Genomic DNA, 10847 nt, shown 5'->3' on the forward strand with positions numbered 1-10847 from the left:
GTGGCCATAAGAATGCCCACCAAAGATAGAGGTGCAATTAAAACTTAAAAGATATGAATATGAGGAATAAGTTGCATCAAACTGTTTTTATGCTAGCAAAAACAAACACTATAACTTGACTTTCAGGCGTATTCACGCAAATACAAGTACAAGACACTACCTTAGAGTTTCAACCTTCAAGTTCAATAAAAAAATAAAATAAAATAAACCAGAGATGTGTAGCTTACTTTGCTTCAAAAATCCATCTATCGAAAATAATATATATTTTCACTATAAAAATTTATCCTATGGATCAAATATGCACAAAATAAAAACCATCTAATTGGCTCATTGCTCACTATTCTTACATCTGTGATGATAAACAAAATCTATCAACCATATTTACAATATCTTCCTAGACAAATTCAGATTTCTAAGTTCTAAAGCAAAAAAAGTTGATAGTCAGCAGCTACTTGTATCAGCAAATGCTTCTTCAGTGCAATTATAAACCTCCAACCAAAAAAACGTCATGTCAACTTGAAGAATCACAAACCAATGCATGTCCATGATGAAAGAATTCATTCTTTAACACCTTAAAAAAACTAGCAGAGATCTCAGGAGAAGATGGCATAGTAGCAACAAATTTGAACTGTCCCAAGAAACCAAGTTGAGGTCAATAAGACGGCGATTTTAGTGGCTCATAAACAAAAATGCTAAGTATGGTGAACTGAAATGTTACCTTATGCTGCTTGTATTTGTTTCTTACAGCGTGCAATCCAACTCCTTTTCTACTCAAATACAAGTCATGTATGATAAGAACACATTCCTTCAAGTCGCATGACCTGTATCCAGTGCAATGTTTAAGGGAAGTATTCTGCATAACAACCATAAATTAGTAAGAAGAATTACTCACTAGGTATGAATAAAAAAAATGATAGTGCTATCTGAAAAATAATACTTACCCAGGGATCCATCTTTGGTCTAATGATGAATCTTGCAAGAAATATAGCAGACACAGCCACCAAAGACGGCAAGAATTTCACACAATTGAAATCTAACAAGCTTAACTCGGCAAGGTAGTAACCCAAGAACTCAATCTGCAAATTTAAGCTCTGCATGAGAATGAAAACAGACTTAGAAACATATATTCCAATTATTTTTTGGATGTAAAAAGAGAAACAGATCCAATAACATTCTAATTGAAGCTCCATGGAAATTAAGCCTACCTTGTAATCTTCTTGTGCAACTCTGGTGTGTTTTCTGCAACGAAACAAAGCAAGAACAGCGGAAATGAGTCCAGAGAACTGTTGTTCTTTAAGCATTCAAGGTTGTTTAAAGATTACAAATGAACAAATACATGAGTACATTAGGAGTTTTTACCTAAGGAATGTCTTTATTGTGGGACTGCCTAATTCAAATTTGAAAGACTTGAGTATGTCAGCCTTCATCTTCACAACCTACAGAATAAATAATAACCATTAATTATAGCAAAAAGTAACAACAATTTGAAAGGAGAACAATGCATAACAAAAGGATGAAAGAAAGTACCTTTTCCTTAGTGAATGTATTATCAGTTATATAGCAAAAATCTTCCACATTTGGAGGGTCAATTTCTTCGTACTTTCTGCATATTGCAATTGGGAGTAAAGAATGAAATAAGTAAAAAATGCACATAACAATTAAACAACGATACCCAACATCAATAACAAATCCAAATTCAAAGCCAAGCTCTTACGCTGCAATGAGCATTGAGGAAACACCCAGAAGCTGAAGCTTCTGCCTATTAAGAACATTCAAGGATAAGAATCTATCAACATAGGAAATAGTGCTTGTATTCCTCTGCAACCTCCACCAACCAATCCACCAAAATCCCTCTCATATTGGCGGTAACATGCTTTTGAACTGTTTCAATGTAATCAGGCAATGGCCTCTTCTCTAGATCCGCCTGAAATTTAAATTTATCAAATTAACCCTAAATTTAATTGACATAAAACCTCTTTAGTTCCTAATAATTCTCAGAATGACAGTTCCTATAGCCATTTCTATCTCTTAATTATTATTATAGCTGTTATGACCATTTCAAGATACAAAAGAGAATGACTGAAGCAGTGCCAATTCACTTGAAAACTACATTGAAAACCTTGAAATCAGATGTATGTGTAGATTTAAAAGTTGTAAATGGAAAATGCAGTGCAGAACAAATTACCTCCAATTTAAGAAGATACTGATAAATGTCAGAAGCATAAGCTCGACAAATTTGAGGATCAGTAGTATCATCCTTGGAAGGATTCAACTTTGTAGCATCATCCTTGTTGGATAGGATAGGCCTCTTAGCCTTGGGCTTTGCTTTGGTTATCTTCTTGCGGGGAGCAGCAGAAGCATTAACATTAGCCGGAACAATAGCGTTTGAGAGGTGAGGCAGGTCTCCTAAAACAACCCTCTTCTTCTTCTTCTTCTTAGAGAGGGGTTTGTCCAGGGATGAAGCAGCCCTCTTTCTGGTTGCGCGAGTTAGACGAACGCAGTTATCCTGGTCAGCCATAGAAAACAATAATGTAAGTACAAATCTATAACAAGTGTTCTTTTGATAACTTTACATGTAAATTTCAATGATATTATTACAATTTAGATATATCATCCTCAAATTAGATGTTAAAAATATTTTTTATTAAAATTCAGAACTCTAATTATTAGGAATATAACATGAATCCATGGCGTTATATCTATTAAATAATAAACAATTTACTAACTAAACCACTAGTTTATGGAATTTATCTCAATGAAAAACTAGAGTTGAAAGATGAGGTAATACGACTGATAGGGGTCAAAAACCCCTATCTTTGGGTACGGTTTTAGGACGGGTTTTAGTGTTATTTAGCTAATAAGCGAGTAATTCTCGCATTTAAATGCTTTTGTGTGAGTTAGTTAGAAATTGGAAATGTTTTATTTACTTTTCGCTGTTTAGGCTCATTTTGTGATCAATTTAGGCAAATACGGCCAAATTGGCATGCATATAATAATTCCGTTATCTTTTGAAGCTAATTGATCCGTCAAAAGTCGCACCAAACGAAGCGTTTGCTCAAATAAGCGATTGGCGGGTCAATTTAGCCTTTGGACTAATGTTATTTGGAGTTTTGTGCATGCGCAGGGATAAATTCGGGCGAAGAACACGTTGATTGGCGTTCGGCAAACACGCGAAGGCGTATCGGGCAAGACAGCTCACCGAGCAGGCGCCTGCTCGCCGAGCAGGCCCCTGGAGGCCTGCTCGCCGAGCAGGCACCGAGCAGCAGTGCTTGCTCGGCGAGCAGGCCTGCGGGAATTGGTCAAAAATACCAATTCCGCCCCCACGACGCCACGATGGACCCCACGACTTCCTACCTGCATAAGGACACGAAATAGGTCAAGAAAAGGGGCCGAGCCGCGTCTATAAATAGGATTTTTCCAATGTAAATTAGATATCTTTTATCTTTGTAATTTTCTTAGCTTTTCATCTTGAGAAATCCTCTCCACCTCCTCCATATCCTTCAAACCTCCATTGAAGACACCTCCGAAGCTCCGTTCACCGAGGATTGCTCAAGCTCCATCCTTAAGTCCTAGGAAGACGCCTGCATTGGTAGACATGTTCCCTGAAAGGGATTTTTCTTCTTTTATATTCTGTCTAGCCTCTGATACATGTTATGAATCCTAGGCTCATTGTAACTTCGTGACAATACTTTCATCTTTGATATATATTATAGTTCTTGTTCATTCAATTGTTTTAATGCTTTAATCTTTGTCTTACGCTTTGTCTGATTGGTTTAACTCATTCGATAATCCCAAAATCAAGTTGGCACATATTGCGAGCTGAATCTGACCTAGTCAGTGCCTATAGGATTGACGACCCTATAGAAGATTAAGCCCAAATTGCTGAGCCTTAGAGCTAGTTTCGGCCTTACAAGGGAATCACGAACTAGGGACTTTAGGAGGATAGGTCGGGTTAATCGCCTCAGACACAAGTGACTTAGGTTTTAATTCAATTGCTTAAACAATCTATTTTCATTATCATCATATCCCTTCATGTTCCTTCGGATAATTGCATTGGTAAAAGATCACTTAGGAGTAGTTTAACTTAATTAGGGGTAGAATAACTTAATTAGGCGTAGAATAACTTAGTTAGAATCAGATAACTTAGCTAGGAATAGTATAATCCAACCTAGGAGTAGATTAACTTAGAAAAAACCAAATCAAAACCCCCTAAGCCTAGATAACACCTGAAACCAAGTAACTCGATACTTGCAGAAATAAATCCTGTGGATGATACCTGGACTTTCCAGAATTTTATTACTTGATAACGACGGGGTACACTTATCCCTTAGTGAGTCTCGCGGTACGAACGCCGTGAGGCGCATCAAGTTTTTGGCGCCGTTGCCGGGGATTTATTTCTTCTGCAATATCGAACCAAAGGTCGATTTGTTAGTTTAGGCATTCATTGTGAATACCTATGCTTATATCGTTTATACTTGTCAATAATAACTATATATATACTTGTTTATAATCATGATATTTGTTTATACTTATTTATATCGTTTATACTTGCTTATATATACTTGTTTATATATACTTGTTTATAACAGTCATACTTGTTCATACTTACGCTTGTTTATATTCATTTATACAAACGTGTATTTATACTTGTCAAATTCATCTATACTTATCTACCTGTGCTTGTTTATACCGTTTCGTACTTGTATACTCTTATATTTATATTTGTTCATATACATACTTGTTTATCTTTACTAGTCTGTACCATGTACATCAACCCATATTTGTCAATATAAACCAATACTTGTACAAAACTGTGCAACCTTGTATGATGTATATAATTTTCCTCCCGCTTTCATTTATTTCTTGTATTTATTTCTTCTCAGCGTATGCCTACAAGATCAGCAAGAATACCGTGTGTCCCTCTTAACCCTGAACTTGAACGTACTCTTCGCAGGAGCAAACATATCGGAAAGCTGAAGCAAGACGAGATCATCGAGCCTATCAAAATGACTGACAATGAACGGAACAATGAGCGGCACACTGAGAACACCGGGCTAGAAACTGACACTCGTCTGATGAGTGAGATCTTGGCGCCACACCGACACCAGCATTTGTCCGGCATTGCCGCTCCGAATATTCTGGCTAATACATATGAAATCAAGTCTGGTATAATTCACTTGATCCAACAGACCAGATTGTTTGGAGGGGAAGCACATGAGAGCCCGAATGATCATCTGGATCGCTTCCTAATGTGCGCAGACACTGCAAGAACAAATGGGGTTCCCCAAGATGCTGCTAGGCTGAAGTTGTTCCCGTTTTCTCTAACTGGGCAAGCTTTGGAATGGCTGAGAACACTAGAGCCCGGATCAATCACGACTTGGGCAGGATTGGAGAAGGAATTCTTGTCCTACTACTTTCCTCCCTCGAAGACAGCAATGCTCAGGGGTGAGATCACATCCTTCCACCAACCCGAGCACGAAGCGCTCCACACATCTTGGACCCGATTCAGGAAAATGCTGCGCATGTGCCCTCATCATGACATACCCAAGCATCAATTGGTAAGCGTCTTCTATCACGGATTGACACCCACCAACAGGGCTATTGTAGACTCCGCAGCGGGTGGAGATTTGTTTAGGAAGACAGCAACAGAGGCATATGACATGATTAATGAGCTGGCCAGGAAGAGTGTGCAGTGGCAAGAACAGAAGCTCACTGGCCCCACAAGGCAGCGGGTATTTGCTGTGGAAGAACAAGAACAAAATCCGAGTGTTGCGGATATAAGTAGGAAGATGGACGTCCTGTTGGCTAAATTCAGCCAACCTCCCACCTGTGTGCACTGTGGCGGCGACCACCATGGAAAGGAATGTCAGACAGGTAGCCCTTTCGCTGGAGACGGGGTGGAGATGGTCAATTATGTTGGGGGACAGCCGAGGTACAACCAGAACTATAACAACTACAACCCCAACAACCACAACTCCTACAATAACAACAACAACTATAGGAGGCCTCAACACCCGAACCTATCTTACGGGAATTCAAATCAGAATGTGCTTCGACCTCCTAGCGGTTTTGTTCAGGAGCATAGAGATCAGGGGCTTGGCATGCCCCCATATCAACAGCAGAATCAAGGGCCAATGCAACCTCCTAAGGAATCTGACGAGGTGGTTACTCTTTTGAAGGAGATCTCGGCTAGGCTTGCCAACAATGAAGCTTTCTGCAAGGATTTGAGCAATCAAGTAGCTCAGATCAATAGGGACAGACAGGAAAGACCACAGGGTTCTCTCCCAAGCACAACGGAGAAGAATCCAAAGATCCTGAGAAAGGATTGAGTAAGGGGGAGAAATCGAGTTCTCCTCGGTTTAAATTCAAAGCTTGAACAATTATTTCTGCAGTATCCTTTTCTTTTATTTTTGTTAATTTTGGTTGTTGATTTTTAATTCACACTTTTCTCTTTCTATTTAGTTATATTGTCAAGTTTTGCCCCCCCATATTCGCTCTAAAAAAAAAAAAAAATTTGTCCAGCCCGGGCGAGCTAGGCACTGCCGCCCAGCTCGCCGGGCTGGTCGGCCGAGCCAGTCAGCTCGGCCGACACGGGCTGTTCGAGACTTTAAATCCCGAACCAAAAAAAAAAAAAGAGAGAAAGAAAGAAGAAAAGAAAAAGAAAAAGAAAAAGGGGGGGGGGGGGGGGGGGTGACTCATCATCCCCTTCCCCCACTTTCTTCTTATTTCCTTTCTTTCTTTCTTTCTTCCATTATTTCTTTCTTCCTTTCTTTCTTTTCTTTTCTTTCCCTCTCAAAACCTAACCACCTAAATCCACCATACTAACCCGAATTCAGCAAATAAGATATGAATCTTTACCCATTTCTGATTTCTAACATGTTTTTAGGCTTAGATTTTAGTTTAAGGAGTTAATTTTGAGATTTGGGATAAAACCTAAGTTTTGGTTTTTCCCCTTTCTCTCAAATAACCTTTTATTTGCTTTTAATTCTTGATATTCTTGCAATATATAGTTACATTATGATCAATATGTGGTTTAGGTATGATTTTTTAATTTGTGAATTTTTGGAGAATTGTTAAATTTGGGTAAAACCTCCCTTTTAGCTCAAAATCCAACTATTCAGTTTATGTTTTAAAACTTGTCAATAGAACTCTGTATCACACTTTTAGCACATTTTGGTCACTGGGCATTGTTAATTTTGCACGAATTTGGAATTACGGGTAAAATACTTAGGGACTGAAAGTTCATGGTTTTGGTCCCTAAGCTCCTAAGCTATGGTTATGCCTAATTGTTGGTTGTTTGGGGGTTTACGTTTATGTGAAGGGATTCTAACTAGTCCGTTTTGGTCTATCTCTCAGGTACGATGGGAAGGAAAGGCAAGTCCAAGATAACGGTTGACAATGAAGCCGACTCGGACGTCGAATTCAGTGACGTCCTGCAAGCTAAGTATAACCCACCTTTTGGATTAGTAGATGAGCGAGAGGGATTGTTATATCAGTGGCTTTCTAAGCAAGAACTTGCCACCTTAATCATTGTTGACCAGAAATATCTAGCATCTATAGGTCTGGAAAAGGACTTCAATGAAGTCCTAAAATTCCATGGTTGGCATAGACTAGCCACAAAAAAGACCCTGGTGTACTATAATTTCACTGTGGAATTTCTGACCACTTTGAGAAAGGAGCTACCCGCGGGGTGTGGTAAGCATTCTTTTAGACTGAACGGTGTCCCCTATCGTCTCAATGACACTACATTAGCAACCTTGATGGGAGTCTATAACCATCTAGAGGCAGTCTCGGGTTTTGAGGAACCCATGACAAAAGATAAAGCTTGGAAGCAGTTAACAGGCTTATCAGAATTTGACTCCCGCACTGCTAGCCCAATCTCCCTTAGAGACCCAGTGCTAAACCTTGTACACAAGTTTGTGGCTCACAACTTGTTAGGGAAAAATGAGAGCAATAAAATCTCACAGACGGAATTGCTCATACTATGGTGTGTGACCAACCAAAAACCCGTTGATAGTATCAAAGCCATCTTTGATGGCTTTTCAAACCAGACAAGTAGAAAACGCGGGTCCGTTGGCCTTGGGCATTTGGTTACCAACTTCCTTGATAGCCAATTCAAAGATTTGGACATTCGGGAAGATGGTTTCCACCCCACCTTGCTTAACGCCACATTCCTAGGAAAATCTACTTTCTATTCAGTTTTGAACAGGAACCCATCTGGAGGAGCAAGCTCAAGTGGAAGGGCAAGGAAACGAACAAGAAACCCACCACAACAAGGAGAAGGAGAGCACAACGAACATGAGGAAGAAAAGGCTGCAGCAGCAGATGACCAAACGGAACACCAAGCGCCGGGGACGGAGGCCCAGTTCCAAACCATCAACACCATGATGGCAGAAATGCGAGATCTTAACCTACGGACCTTTAACACTGTTCAACAGATGGACCAACGGTTCACTAACTTTGAGCAGAATATGGACTGAAGGCTTTCGGGTCTTGAATATATAGCAGCAGACTACTGCGAACGCTACAACATGCCTTGGCCATACCCTCCGGCCGATCAGTAAGTTGTCTTCTCCACCCTAACTCTTTACACTTGCTCTTTATGATTTGTGATGCAATGTTGGAACTTATTGCATATTTTTAGTGTGAGGAGGAGGGGTAGACAAACTTACAAAAATTGTATAATTTTTAAAATTTTTGTTGCGTCGTGTCTAGTTTAGTTTTGCATTTTTCGGGTTTTATTTATGATTTGCATGTTTAGGACCTAAAACCGTGAACCTTCTTCGAATCTAAACTTCGTTATTTGTCCTTGAGGGCTGCGAACCGAATCTAAGATTGCATGACAACTAGTTTAGGTGTAGGACACAATCCTCGTATCTGTAAAAGCATGAGCTAAAGTTTGCATTTAGACCCTACTTTTGAAGGAATGTCAAAATCATTACTTAGGTAGATAACTTAAGAATTGAAGGCATGTGATGTTAAACTTGAGTTTGGGAAGAACTAGTAAACACAAAAATTGAAACCCAAAGAATTGTGAGTTGAATTTGAGCCTAAGAGCGAACATTAAAAAGCTCTTTTTCTTGACATTTTTGTGTGAATGCTTTGACTTGTGGAAGATTACAGATTTTGTACCTAATACTGTGTTGAACCTACATGCAATGATTTGAGATGATAAACGATGAAATCAGCCTCATTAGAATTAGCCTTTTTCTTTACCTTATTTTCTCTTTTTCATCCACTCTAGGAAGCCCCTTTGAGCCTATATTTTTGTAGTTTATAGATTTTTCTTTCATTCTAACCCAATTTTTGCAAACCATCATTTGGTTTGCTACTTAACCCTAAGTTTTTGCAAAGCTCACATCGAGCCTTTGTCGTTCTAGCGCTTTATCTCTGTTTATGGCATCATAGTAGCAAGCCAAAAGGCTAAAAAGTGAATGAGCATCACTATCCCAAAAAGAAAAAAAAAGGGAAAAACAGAAAAACAGAAAAAGAAAAGAAAAGAGACGAACAAAAAGGGGAGAACTTCATTCCCCAGTTCTTAAAATCAAAACGTCTCAAGAAAACGTCTTAAAAAGAGAATAATGAATGAATAAAAAGCTCAGTCACTTCATATTTGCTAAAGCCATTTGAACTTTGTTTTTCTAGCGCTAGAACTATTAACCCTTGTTGTACCTTTAACCCTCTAACCACATTACAACCCCAACTCGAGGTTGTTTTTGATATCATCGGAGTCATATAGCATATTAGAGGAACTCGGATGAATGTGCAAAATCAACATAATCCTAAGCAAGAACATAAGCCGAGAGTAAACACTTTAGCCACCAAAATTGTGTGAAATGAGTGAACTACCTATGGTGAGGTGTTTTACTTGGCGATCCCCTCAAGCTCGTTTAATTGAACATGTGTCCTTTCGCTTAAAACATATGACCTATGATAATTGAAATGCGGCTTTTGGATATCGTGTCTCTACTTTGTATTTCCGAATGCATGTGATTACAGATGCTCGAAATTATGTCAAACACCTAGTCAAACCGGGAGGTTTTCTAGCTTGTTTGTGATTACGGGTTTAGTTTTTTAGTTTACTTGGGGACAAGTAAAGTTTTAAGTGCGAGGAGGTTTGATAGGGGTCAAAAAAACCCTATCTTTGGGTACGGTTTTAGGACGGGTTTTAGTGTTATTTAGTTAATAAGCGAGCAATTCTCACATTTAAATGCTTTTGTGTGAGTTAGTTAGAAATTGGAAATGTTTTATTTACTTTTCGCTGTTTAGGCTCATTTTGTGATCAATTTAGGCAAATACGGCCAAATTGGCATGCATATAATAATTCCGTTATCTTTTGAAGTTAATTGATCCGTCAAAAGTCGCACCAAACGAAGCGTTTGCTCAAATAAGCGATTGGCGGGTCAATTTAGCCTTTGGACTAATGTTATTTGGAGTTTTGTGCATGCGCAGGGATAAATTCGGGCGAAGAACACGTTGATTGGCGTTCGGCAAACACGCGGAGGCGTATCGGGCAAGACAGCTCACCGAGCAGGCTGTGCCTGCTCGCCGAGCAGGCCCCTGGAGGCCTGCTCACCGAGCAGGCCGGTAGAGGGCTGCTCGCCGAGCAGGCAATGCCTGCTCGCGACGAGCAGCGTCTGCTCACCGAGAAGCAGTGCCTGCTCGGCGAGCAGGCCTGTGGGAATTGGTCAAAAATACCAATTCCGCCCCCACGACGCCACGATGGACCCCACGACTTCCTACCTGCATAAGGACACGAAATAGGTCAAGAAAAGGGGCCGAGCCGCGTCTATAAATAGGATTTTTCCAATGTAAATTAGATATCTTTTATCTTTGTAATTTTCTTA

At 39.6% G+C, this 10847-nt stretch overlaps 1 pseudogene; it reads right to left on the reverse strand.

Moving 5' to 3' along the window:
- Positions 1 to 511: 511 nt before the first annotated feature.
- LOC136206548 (putative cyclin-A3-1) lies at positions 512 to 2542 on the reverse strand (annotated as a pseudogene).
- Positions 2543 to 10847: the final 8305 nt, after the last annotated feature.

The sequence above is a fragment of the Euphorbia lathyris genome, chromosome 1 (assembly GCF_963576675.1).
Source record: "Euphorbia lathyris chromosome 1, ddEupLath1.1, whole genome shotgun sequence".
Lineage (NCBI taxonomy): Eukaryota > Viridiplantae > Streptophyta > Magnoliopsida > Malpighiales > Euphorbiaceae > Euphorbia > Euphorbia lathyris.